The following is a 10,369-nucleotide window of genomic DNA, read 5'->3' as shown; positions in this document are numbered from 1 at the left end:
GCCCTGCCCTCCAGCCCTGCCCTGCTCTCCTCAATGGGATGTCTTCTACAAATGTTATGAAAAAGTCCTCTCTCCAATCCTCCAGGTCTACTCAAAAGATGTGAAACAGGGCAGGTTGCAAGCTACACCCCTGCAGGACCCTACTACCTAGATGGCTCCAGGCAGAGCACCATGCATGTACCACACTCCTCCAAGCCCAGCTACTCTCCAGCTGGTTTTTCACTCAACGACTTATCCACCCATGCAGCCCATACTGTCCTAACATGGACACCAGAACTTTCTGGAGGGATGATGCTGAAAGCCTTGATGACTTCCAGGTAAAAGACCATCTCTGCTCTCCCCGCATTTCCTGTCCAGAAAGCAAAGAGGATGGCCAGGAACAAGCTCCCCTGGGTAAATCCAGTCGCCTTCTCTTTCAGACGCCCAGAAAGGGGATCTGAGTGGACATGCACTAGTGCACAGCCTTTCATTCCCCTGCTCATCATTTGGGCATTTTTGGAAGGTGCATGCAATGTGTGGGTGCTGCCAGTGATCAGGGAGTCCCCAGAGTCTCCATGACCTTTCAAAGATAATGATGGAGAGTGGCCTCCCTGTGCCATTGGCCTGCTCACTCAGCTCCCTGCAATGCTGCCCCTCCTGTCCCATACACTGGGAAGGCTGGAGTTTGCTCAAGTGATTCCTGACTTGATCCCCATTCACCGCTGGCTGTTCATCTCCAGAGTCCTGCTCTGAGTCACAGAGGCCTGGGAGACCTTGCTGGGGAAGACTGAGGCAAAGAGGACACAGAGAATCTCACATCTATCTACACCTGCTCTTCCTAAATTCAGCAGTGGCCACACAGGATCTTTGTTTCTTCTTTAATTGTTCCTGAAGCAGTAAACCCTCCTTATGGTGCCCTTCAATTGCCTTTCAGGTTTAGACTGAGTTTCAATTTGGACTATTGCTAGTCTTTTAGGATGCTGTCCTTGAAGACCAGCTGTCCTGAGCTCTGCCACCATGCCTTGGCAGCTCATTCCATCAGTGTCACAGGTCTCTCTACGACATTAACTGCTCCCACTCATCCTGTCTGTGCCACTGGCTGAGGACATTGCTTCACATTTGGGTTGAAGCAAGACAGCTGTGGAACCAGGCCAGCTCATATTTGCCATAAGGAATCCAGCTACCAAGTTTGCAATTTAACGAGGCCTGTAGTGATCCTGTGTGTACAAAGGCAGAGACAAGACATGGACAAAATAGAGCCGCATGTCTTTCTAGCCCCAGGTCTAAGGACCCAGGATGAAATGCATAAATTCACTCAACAAAACATGTCCTCCCAGCTTGGAGAAATTAGATCATTTCACCTTCCTGGGTGTACTCCTTAATGATGAGACAAAAAAAAAGGAGGATTCTCATGCCCAAGTCTTTTTCTGATAAGAGAAATGACACTGCAGGAAGTAAGTGTCTCCCCCCAGCTGAGGGAGGGAGCATCAGTGATGCCTTCAGGCTGTTTCACAGCAGGTTCCCCTGGAGCCCCAGGGACACCTGGAGGGAGCCCAGAGGGGCAGAGAAAGTGCTGCCTTGGGCTGGGCCTCTGCTGCTGAGCTGGGCTGGGCTCCTGGGATGGAGGGAGCTGATGGCAAGTGGGCAGCACTGCAGAGAGACAGCTCTGCCCAGGAGCAGCTCCTCTGCAAAGCGCAGCAGGGCTAAGGGCACTGCCTGAAGGCAGCGAGGGGAGATAAGAGAAGTAAGAGTGATCTTAAGGGCTGTGTGGATTGGGAGGATGCTGAGAGCTCACTGGAGGAGGAATCTTCACAGCCTTGAACACAGTAAGTCTCTAGCAGCAGGGCAATGCACACGAGAGCCTTTGAGATGTCTCATAGACATGGAACATCATGCTGCAGATAGGAAACAGCAGGATGGCGCTCAGGTTCTCTTTACTGTGGAGAAGGACGTGCTCTATCCTGCCACACTGTCAGAGAACAGGACATCATGGCTGTCTTCTCCAAAGGATTGCTGCAGGTGTGTGCAGCCAGGGCTGTCCTTCAGAGCAGGATCCCTGCGCCACAGGGGGCTGAGTGCTGACCCTGGCAGACGGCAGACTCCCTGCCCCAGCACTCAGCCATCCCAGGCAGACCCCCACAGCTCTACGAGAAGAAGCTGTGGGTGGAAGGCGGGACCGCTGACAGGGCAGTGCAGGGTCCTTATGATCCTGAGAGGTTGCTGCATGGGACAATGCGGCTCACAGATTGAGCTCGTGCCCAAGTCATTTCCGAGGGCACTTTTCATGAGTCCATTCAGGGCAGGGCTTTCCTGCTTCTGTCTGTGCTTTCCTCAATTTGTGCTTCCACTTCTCCCTGGCTCGGCTTGGTAGGAATGGAAACACAGTTGTGTGCGTTAGAGAAAGGGCTGAGACTCCTAAGCCATCACACTGAGGTTTACTGGGAACTTCAGCAAGTGCCTTCACCCCCACCAGCCCGCACATAACACCAGCATCACCTTTCCAGGTTCATCAGGGTTTGCGTGACCTGTTCTTTAGCACCTGCACACACAGAGCAGTGCAGTGCAGCGCTGCGCACAGGGGCTGGGCTGGGGTCTGTGAGCACTGGCAGGGAAGAGACGCGGGGCCAGAGAAACAGCTCCCGGCTGGGACAGCTCCAGGCAGTAGAGACAAGGGCACGGAGGGAGGGAAATGCTAAGGGAAACCCTGTTGCAGGGGAGATAGGGGCACCTCCCAGCCACCCCTGCAGTGCCAATGCCTTCCCTGAGCAACACCCCTCTTGTCTCCTCTCCCGCCTAGCAAAGCCCCCAGCCAGCGCGTGGGCTCTAGGGTGTTAGTCACCTCCTCGTCCGTCTGCCAGCAGGAGAGACAAAGTGCATCTCTCCTGCCATGTGCCCCTTTCCCGCTGACCAGGGGCTGAGGGTGACTGCCCTGCACTGTCACCGTCCGGGAGGTGGTGTGCAGTGCTGGGTAAGCGAAAGGCTTTCCTGAGTGCCCCCTGTCTCTCTCCTTGCCTCCCTCCGCTGCTCTTGGTGTTGATGTCAGGCTCTCTGGGAATGGGAGTTTCAGCTGCAGAGTCAGGCACTGATCTTGTGGGTCCTCCCATTCAGGTCTGTTTATGGCAATGAGGTGTCCCAGCTTTCCTCTAACCTGTGACGCTCTGGGCAATGCAGTCTGTGAGGCTCGGGAATGAGCTGACCCTCCCTTAACCAGGTGCCATCATTAGCACAGCTGGCTACCTCCTTGGGGTGTCCTTCCAAGCTGTGAGCTGCCTTCCAGGATGCAAACCTGCCCTATAGCACCTTTATGCTATCTGAAGGCACCATGGAGAAGTGCAGAGATGCTACAACAGAGAAAATGCTGATGGGTTTGTGAAATGAGCCATGTGTGTCCTAGGCTAAATGTGGGATGCTGAGACCTTGAGAAAGGGTGAGACATTTAGTGGTCTGCAGTGGATCCCTCTGCTCTCAGCAGTGTCTGGTGGCTTTTCAGGGTAAAGTGGGAGTGCGATCACCCTCCATCTCAGAAAGATGCAAGCCCAGGGTAGCTGGGAACAAGATGGATAAAAAGACTGGCTCTCCTCACTCTACACTAAGCCACAGGCAACCCTCTTGCCTTTCAGGACTGCCTGTGTTCTCCCTGAGTGCAGCAGAAATGCTGAGGCTTTCTGACATCCAAACACACTCCCCATTGGAGATGGAGGGAAGCTGTAAAACTAACCTCTCAAACTGCCTTCTGCCATCCCCGTTCCTTAGCACTGGGAGCTGCAGATGCTGACAGGCCCTTCTGGGGTGGGAGCAGTTTCATTTGACAAAGTCAAACACCAGCACTGGACCCTGCACCCACTGTCCTCATGAACTCTGCTGTAGAGCAGGGCTGACACCTCGGCAGCCAGCAGGCAGAGCCCCTGCTCCTCATGGCACACTCAGCCAGCACCAACCAGAGCTCCAGGCACAGAGCTGAAGGAAGTTCTCTTAGAAAAGGAAGAGGGTGGGTGCGTGTGTCAGGGAGAGGGTCCAGGGAATATCGCTTTGATTTTGCTCAGAGAAGTTCATCCTAACTTGTTGCTGCCTTTTCCCCCTTGGACAGTGTCCCATGCCCAGAGGAAGGACATGTGCAACAGCAGCTCCATCACCCAGTTCCTCCTCCTGGCATTCGCAGACACACGGGAGCTGCAGCTCTTGCACTTCTGGCTCTTCCTGGGCATCTACCTGGCTGCCCTCCTGGGCAACAGCCTCATCATCACTGCCATAGCCTGCAACCACCACCTCCATACCCCCATGTACTTCTTTCTCCTCAACATCTCTCTCCTTGACCTGGGCTCCATCTCCACCACTGTCCCCAAATCCATGGCCAATTCCCTCTGGGACACCAGGGACATCTCCTACGCAGGATGTGCTGTCCAGATCTTTGTGTTTGCATTTTTTATTTCAGCAGAATTGTGTCTCCTCACCATCATGGCCTATGACCGCTACGTGGCCATCTGCAAACCCCTGCACTACGGGACCCTCCTGGGCAGCGGAGCTTGTGTCCACATGGCAGCAGCTGCCTGGGGCGGTTGCTTCTTCTATGCTGTGCTGCACACTGCCAATACATTGTCACTCCCCCTCTGCCAAGGCAATGGTGTGGACCAGTTCTTCTGTGAAATCCCCCACATCCTCAAGCTCTCCTGCTCAGATGCCTGCCTCAGGGAGGTTGCGCTTATTGTGGTTAGTCTTTTAGTAGTATTCAGCTGTTTTGTTTTCATTGTGCTGTCTTATGTGCAGATCTTCAGGGCCATGCTGAGGATCCCCTCTGAGCAGGGACGCCACAAAGCCTTTTCCACGTGCCTCCCTCACCTGGCCGTGGTCTCCCTGTTCATCAGTCAGCACCGCCATGTTTGCCTACCTGAAGCCCCCCTCCATCTCTTCCCCATCCCTGGACTTTGTGATGGCAGTTCTGTACTCGGTGGTGCCTCCAGCAGTGAACCCCCTCATCTACAGCCTGAGGAACCAGCAGCTCAAGGGTGCAGTGTGGAAAACGATAACTGAATGTTTTTTCTGAAGCAATAAAGTGTCCATTTTCTTATGCATATCACTTATAATGTATCTCATTACAGGGTCAGCCTGTCTTCTGGAGGTTTGGTGGTCATGGTGGCTGTCTTTTTGCTCGGTTTTACTTGTGATAATGTTGTGCACAAAGAACTGTCATTATTCATACCATGTCTAATTCACTATCTGCCTTTCCAGTGTTACTCAGAGGCTTGAAAGGAGAGCCATGTTCTCTGTGCATTTAAAAAAATAAAGGACCTTGCAGGGACTTTGTATCTGAGACTTTCCCTTTCCTGAGACTTTCTCTGGAGCTTCACGGCAGTGCCTGTGTGCGGAGGTGGAGGGGGAAAGAGTCTCAGCACAGCAGCACGGCCAGGCAGCACCAGCGCTTGGTCTTTCCCGAGCTGCTCTCTTTTAAATTCCACACTCTCTTTCTGAGCCCCTCTCTTGGTGTAAGGAAGGATTGCTCTGGCAGCTTGGTCACAGTCCTTTTGTGTGGCAGTCCTGTGACTGCAGGCAGGGACAGGCAACGGGCACTTCTGTGACAGAGCTGACCTCCAGAACAGAGTTTCCATCATACAAGGGGATCTCCTGATGGCAGTGCCTGAAAGCTAAGGTCTTCTATCTTTTCTCTCAAGAGCAAGCCCATGAAAGTGCCCTCAAGGGGAAAACACAGCTAAACTGTTTGAGTATTCAGTGTGGGAGCACGTGGCAGCGTCCTCGCACAGCCAGGCCTCCTGGGGGAGACAGGAAGGACCAGCAGAGCAGGCTTTGGGCTGAGCCTGTGGTCGCTGGACACCACAGGGAAGCTGCCCCAAGGCAACTGTCACAGAGCAGCCCATAACAATCACCGTTTCCAGCACTGGACTGTCACCCCACCTTGTACAGGTTGTTTATCCCTACACACTGGCTCACCAAATGACTAGGTCAGAAGTCCATGTTTGTGTTGTACAGAGGTGAGATCACGGAGGAGATATTCCTGGAAGACATGTCAAAGAGTATTGAAGAGAGGGAGGTGATTAGAGAAAGCCAACATGGCTTCACAAAGGGCAACTTGTGCCTGACTACTCTAGTGGCCTTCTACCATGGAGTAACTGCATTAATGGACAACAGAAGAGCTACAGATGTCACTTGTCTAGCCTTCTGTAAGTCCTCTGATATGGTCCCCCACAACGTTCTTGCTGCTGCTAAGTTGGAGAGATACAGATTTGACAAATGGACTCTTAGATGGATAAGGAACTGGCTGGATGGGTGCATCCAAAGAGTTACAGGCAATGGATCCATGTCTGAGTACTAGTACTAGTGCTAGTACTCACCAAGTGGTGCCCCTCAAGGGTCCGTACTGGGACCAGTACTGTTTAATATCTTCATCAGTGACATAGTCAGTGGGATTGAGTGCACCCTCAGCAAGTTTGCAGATGACACCAAGCTGAGTGGGGCGGTTGATTCACTTGAGGGGAGGGACGACATCCCGAGGGACCGTGACAGGCTTGAGTAGTAGGTCCGTGCAAACCTCATGAAGTTCAACAAGGCCAAGTGCAAGGTCCTGCACCTGGGTCAGGGCAATCCCCACTGTCAGTAGCGACTGGGAGATGAATGGATTGAGAGCAGCCCTGCAGAGAAATGCTTGGGGATATTGGTGGGTAAACACTTGGACATGGGCCGGCAATGTGTGCTTGCAGCCCAGAAAGCCAACCATATCCTGGGCTGCCAAAAAAAATGACATCCAGCAGGTTGAGGGAAGTGATTCTCCCCTCTACCAAGTAACAAGGGGAGACAATCACTTCAGCTCACTCTTTTGGCAAGGCTCCTCTTTATATGTTCTAGGACACTGCTGGCCACCTTTGCTACCAGGTCTCACTGCTGGGTCATGTTTTGCCTTCTGTCCCCCAGCACCACCAGGGCCTTTTCCGCAGAGCTGCTCCCCAGCCAGGCAGTCCCCAGCCCCTGCAACTGCAGGCTGTTAGGCTATCCCAGGTGCAAGACCTGGTGTCCTGGTTTAACCCCAGCTGGCAACTAATCACCACGCAGCTGCTCACTCACTCCCTGCCTCCAGTGGGATGGGAGAAGAACTGGAAGGGTAAAAGTGAGAAAGAAACTCATGGGCTGAGATTTAACCAGTTTAATAACTAAAAAGAAATAATAATAATAATAATAATAACAACAACAACAACAACAACAACAACAACAACAACAACAAAGAAATGTAAGGAAAAGAGGAAAAAAAAAAAGGAAAGTGAGAGGAAAATAAAACCCAAGAAAAACAAGTGATTCAAATGAAAACAGTTGGTCAAATACAACTGACTGATGTGTAGCCAGTCCTCAGTCAAAGGCCCCCCTGCCAACCTCCCCTCCCCGCCATGTTTTATTGCTGAGCATTACATCATACGGTCTGGAAGATCCCTTTGGTCAGTTGGGGTCAGCTGTCCCAATTGTGTCCCCTCCCAACTTCTTGTGCACCTCCACCCTACTCACTGATGGGGTGGAGTGAGAAGCAGAAAAGGCCTTGATGCTGTGTAAGCACTGCTCAGCAGTAACCAAAACATCTGTTTGTTTTCAACACTATTTTCATCACAAATCCAAAACATAGCTGCATGCAAGCTACTATGAAGAAGTTAAACTCTATCCCAGCCAAAACCAGTACATCTGGCCTTTGTCCTTCATCTATCTCGTGAAGTTCCTGACAGGACAGTCCTTCTGCCTGCACGTTTGCCCTGAATGGCATCCCTAGGGCACAGGAATGGTCCTCGCAATTTTGTTCCATCAACAAATGTGGTGACAGTTGCCTCCTCCGGGTCATGGATACAGGTGTTAAACTGCACAGGGCTCAGGAGAGGCCCCTGTGCTGCCCCACAATGCCCCACTATGGCCCACTGGCCTCCAGGTAGGGTATGACCCCTTCTCCACTGCTCTCTCAGCCTCACCCTCCAACTGGGGTTTCACCCATCTCTTTGTCGACCCATCCAGTCTGTAATGGCCTAATGTGGGTACGAGGTTATCGAGGGAGACCATGCCAAAAGTCTTGCTGGAGTGGAGGTAAATGACACCCACTGTTGTCCCCTCGTGCATAAAAGCAGTTCCTTCATCAGGAAGGCCATCAGGTTGGTGAGGCAGGATTTACCCTTGGCTAATCCATGCTGACTGCATTTGGACACCTTCTGCTCTTTGAGGTGCCCAGCAATGTCCCCCAAGAGCACTCATGGGAAGGCTCACTCCTCCCCCAAGTGAGCTTGTACAGCCTGGGGTTCCCGGGGCTGCACTTTTGGCCTCTTCAAAGATGGGTGCAGCATTGGCTTGTCCTCACTCCCAAGAGACCTCTACCAGTCCCATGACCTTTCAAAAGGGATATTCCAAAGAAATATCAATCTTCCAGTGTCACTTCATTACCACTATTCTGCCAGTTATACCATGTATGGAACTGAAATTTAAATTACAATTAAATTTAAATTATTAAAAGAAATTAAAATGATTTGTATAAATTTAATTTTTATCTTTCATATCTTTTCACCTCTCTTGATAGAAGAACCATTTCTAACGTCATCTTTTCAGATGCAGACTGCCTAGACAAAGGTCCTTTCCCTTAATCTCCAGTGTTCTGCTCCCCTTACTCTTTGTTCATTCAGATTCCTCGCACCCATCCAGTTGCTGCTTTGACATCAGGGACTTAAAAGTTTGCCTCTCTTTCAGCAGTCTAATTGTCTCCTTAGCCAACTCTTTAATTATGTTTATATCTCTCTTCTATGGATCTACCTACCTGAAATAGTTCTCCTAAGATTATCCCCTGTAGAAAGGCAACCTCATTAGAGGCAGCTTGGACTTAGCAGATGCTTGCAGAGTCGGTTTTCTTTATGGAACTTGACCATGCTTGACTTTTCCCTTGCTTGCAAATAGGAAAAACCCTCCTGTGCCTGTGTGCAGCCAGGTCTCTAAGGAGAGCAGGGGGGAGATGGTGCAAAGGAGCTGTACCATCCAGCTGCAGAGATCAGTGGAGAAGTCTGCTGTAAGGAAAAGTCCCAGGTGGGCAAGGAGAGAAATGGTGGGGTTGGGGAGGTGAGGTGGGAGGTTGTCAGAGCTCAAGGGACAGCTTCTCCTACCAGTCCAGACCTCCAGAGGAGACACCCTGCAGCAATATCTATTGGAGAATGCTGCAGTCACCTCTTCTCTAAACTGAAAAGTAATAAAATACACCCTTTAAAAGAAAACTTCATTTTTATTACAAGCTCTTTGAAATCTTTCCCCATGACTACGCTAGGAAACAGGTCCCATTATTTGTACAAGTCTTGAAGACTTGAAGAAAATTACAGGAAGAGAAATACATTATTAGGGCTTTTTGTATTTTAACGAGCCCCATGGTGTATTTGGTGCTGAGTCCTTCAGCTTCAGGCACTGAGAGGAGATTGCACAAACCTCTGAAAGAGTCAATGTCAAAAGCAAAACCCAAAGTACCTTGAAGCATGAATGAGTCCCATTACTGGCAAAGTCTCCCCAGGGACTTGTTAGAGCAGATAATTGGAGGCCATGATTGCAGGTAGGCAAAGGGAATGTGCAGACAGCTCAGATGCTGAGGAAAATTTTTTTGTTTGTTTGTTTTAAATGAAGCAGCAAGGCCAAACCCTCACCCCCAGGCAATGGGAGGGCAGATCCTGTCCCTCATGTGTGGGTCAGGACTCTTCCTGGGGGGCAGTGGGATGTGAAGGTGAGCAATGCCAAGTCAGGACAACCCCAAGAAGGGGTGAGGGGCAAACCAAGTCCAGAGCCTCAAAATCAAGTTTTGCCTAGTCCAGATGTGGCCGCACCAGTGCTGAGCTGAGGGGGATGATAGCCCCCTTGTCTGGGTGGCCACAGTCCTCCTACTGCAGCCCTGTATGCAGTTGGCCTTACTCGCTCTTTCTGTGTAGTGTTTGCTCTAGGAAATGGCACTTGTAAATGATACTTCATAGGGTCTGCGTGCCTTTCTTTGTGGGGACATAACAAACCAGAACCTCCAGGTACAACAGAACACCCAAGTCAGGTGCCTGCTGCTGGCTATCAGGTTCTCAGGCAGAAGTGATGTCATAGTCAACATCCGAGCCATGTGTCTGCTGATGGGCAATCACCCAAAGAGACTGGAGACTACAGTGACCTCACACTCACCTTTGTTCTATGTGCTTCCTCATGGTCTGTGAGCTTCTCAGACACAACTGATGTCATAATGACATCCCAACCCATCAGCCCTCTTGTGGCCTATCAACTGACCAGACAAAAGGAACCTCACCATCATCTTCCAAGCCACGTGCCTGCTGCTGGCCTTTCAGCTTCTCTGGTAGACACAACCAAGCCATGTAGCTGCTGCTGTCCCATCAGGTCCTCAGGTGGAAGGGGT

General features: G+C 51.1%; 1 pseudogene across 1 annotated transcript; it reads left to right on the top strand.

Annotated features, from left to right (window-relative positions):
* Positions 1-4,089: 4,089 nt before the first annotated feature.
* LOC309601313 (olfactory receptor 14C36-like) lies at positions 4,090-5,020 on the top strand (annotated as a pseudogene). Its single transcript has one exon. The product of its transcript is annotated as an olfactory receptor 14C36-like (transcript).
* Positions 5,021-10,369: the final 5,349 nt, after the last annotated feature.

Source organism: Platalea leucorodia, assembly GCF_965183815.1.
Source record: "Platalea leucorodia genome assembly, chromosome: 31".
Taxonomy (NCBI): Eukaryota; Metazoa; Chordata; class Aves; order Pelecaniformes; family Threskiornithidae; genus Platalea; species Platalea leucorodia.
Note: the sequence above shows the minus strand (reverse complement) of the source record. Positions and strands in the feature narration are given on the sequence as shown.